Source organism: Callithrix jacchus, chromosome X (assembly GCF_049354715.1).
Source record: "Callithrix jacchus isolate 240 chromosome X, calJac240_pri, whole genome shotgun sequence".
Classification (NCBI taxonomy): domain Eukaryota; kingdom Metazoa; phylum Chordata; class Mammalia; order Primates; family Cebidae; genus Callithrix; species Callithrix jacchus.
In genome coordinates this window covers 26,149,616-26,152,025 of record NC_133524.1, presented here as the reverse complement: position 1 = coordinate 26,152,025, position 2,410 = coordinate 26,149,616, and the positions used below count along the sequence as shown (strand labels likewise).

Here is a 2,410-nt window from a genome sequence, read left to right as displayed (position 1 = left end):
ATATCACATAAGTAATATTGTAACTTTCTCAGTACATCTCATCATGAATTTGGTGATGTTATCATTGGTGACATTAACCTCGATAAAATATCTGCTGGCTTTCTTCACCATAATTTTCTCCTTGTAATTAATAAATACCTCGTGAAAGATAAAAGAAAAAAGAAAGAAAGTACTACAAGATAACTTTAGGAAAATTCTCCAGAACATTGGACTGGGCAATGATTTCTTGAGTTATACCCTGTTAGCACAGGCAATCAAAGCAAAGATGCACAAAAAGGATCATATCAAATTAAAAAGCTTCTGCACAACAAAGGAAACAATCAACAGAGTGAAGAGACAATTCACAGAATGGGAGAAACTATTTGGAAATGTCCCATCTGACAAAGGATTACTCAGTATTAATTCAAACAACTCCATGGGGAAAAAAAATCTAATAATCCGATTACAAATGGGCAAAAAGGAGCGTTCTGTCTGCTTCTGGATGAGCGAGAAGACTCATGCTCTGGTTCTCGGACTTCCCCAGCAGTATGACCCCCAAACGCCAGTCTCCACTCCCGCCTCAAAAGAAGAAACCAAGACCACCTTCTGCTCTGGAACCGGAGGAGACATTGGCCTCTGCAGGCTTGCTGAAGAAGGGAGAAAAAGAACAACAAGAAGCAACTGAACACATTGATGAAGTACAAAATGAAATAGACAGACTTAATGAACAAGCCAGTGAGGAGATTTTGAAAGCAGAACAGAAATATAACAAACTCCACCAATCATTTTTTCAGAAGAGGTCAGAATTGATTGCCAAAATCCCAAATTTTGGGGTAACAACATTTGTCAACCATCCACAAGTGTCTGCACTGCTTGGGGAGGAGGACGAAGAGGCACTGCATTACTTGACCAGAGTTAAAGTGACAGAATTTGAAGATATTAAATCAGGCTACAGAATAGATTTTTATTTTGACGAACATCCTTACTTTGAAAATAAAATTCTCTCCAAAGAATTTCATCTGAATGAGAGTGGTGATCCATCTTCAAAGTCCACCAAAATCAAATGGAAATCTGGAAAGTAATTGATGAAACATGCAAATCAAACGCAAAATAAAGCCAGCAGGAAGAGGCAGCATGAGGAACCAGGGAGCTTCTTTACCTGGTTTACTGACCATTTTGATGTAGGTGCTGATGAGTTAGGAGAAGCCATCAAAGAAGATATTTGGCCAAACCCATTCAATGCTACTTGGTTCCTGATACAGATGATGAAGAAGGAAGAGGAGAAGATGATGATGAAAAGGAGGAAGGATTAGAAGCTATTGATGAATAAGAGGATAAGGATGAAGGTGAAGAAGATGGATATGATGATGAAGGGGAGGAAGGAGAGGAGGATGAAGAAGAAGATGACTAACAGAATACTGCTGAATTCCAACCTTCCTTTTTTAAAATTTTCTCCAGTCCCTGGGAGCAAGTTGCAGTCTTTTATTTTCTTTTTTTTATTCTTTTTCTTTCTTTTTTTTTTCCTCTCTTGCTTAGTCATCCTGTTTTTTGAGGTTTCTTTTCTCTACAGCATGGTTCTCAACTTATTTTGGGGGAAATATCTTGAGCAGAATACAATGGGAAAAGAGTCTCTACCCCTTTCTATTTGAAATTCATTTTTATCCCTTCCGGTCTGAACAAAAACTGTAGGGAATCATCACCACTGAGCTCTGTGGGAACAAAAGAAAATCCTGCTCCCTTTGCTCTGCTGGAAGCTGGAGGGTGCTAGGCCCCTGTGTAGTAGTGCATAGAATTCTAGCTTTTTTCCTCCTTTCTCTGTATATTGGACTCAGAGAGTACACTGTGTCTCTGTGAATATGGACAGTTAGCATTCACCAACATTTATCTGTCTACTTTCTCTTGTTTATAAAAAGAAAAAAAAAATTTTAACGGGGTTACAGAAGGTCAGCAAACAGGGAGGTTTGAGATGTTTGAGTGGGTTAAGTGGGCATTTTGACAACATGGCTTCTCCTTTAGCATGTTTAATTGTGGTATCTGACGGACATCCTTGCAGCTTAAGATGACACTTTTAAAATAAATTCTCTCCTAATGATGACTTGAGCCCTGCCACTCAATGGGAGAATCAGCAGAACCTGTAGGATCTTATTTGGAATTGACATTCTCTATTGTAATTTTGTTCTTGTTTTTAAATTTTCTTTTTGTTCCACTGGAAAGGAAAGATGATGCTCAGATTTAAACGTTAAAAGTCGCTTTGTTACAATAAAACTAAATGTGTACACAAAATGTGATGCTTTTCTCTCAGCATAGGTATGCTTACTATGACCTTCCAAGTTTCACTTGTATAACATCACCGTCAAACTTTGTCACCGTAACTTCGTATTTTTTGATACACACTTTGCAGGATGACCTCAGAGCTATGTGGATTGAGTAA

At 38.2% G+C, this 2,410-nt stretch overlaps 1 pseudogene; it reads left to right on the top strand.

The window, feature by feature from the left end:
- The first annotated feature begins 497 nt into the window (after window positions 1-497).
- LOC100413183 (protein SET-like) lies at window positions 498-1,292 on the top strand (annotated as a pseudogene).
- Window positions 1,293-2,410: the final 1,118 nt, after the last annotated feature.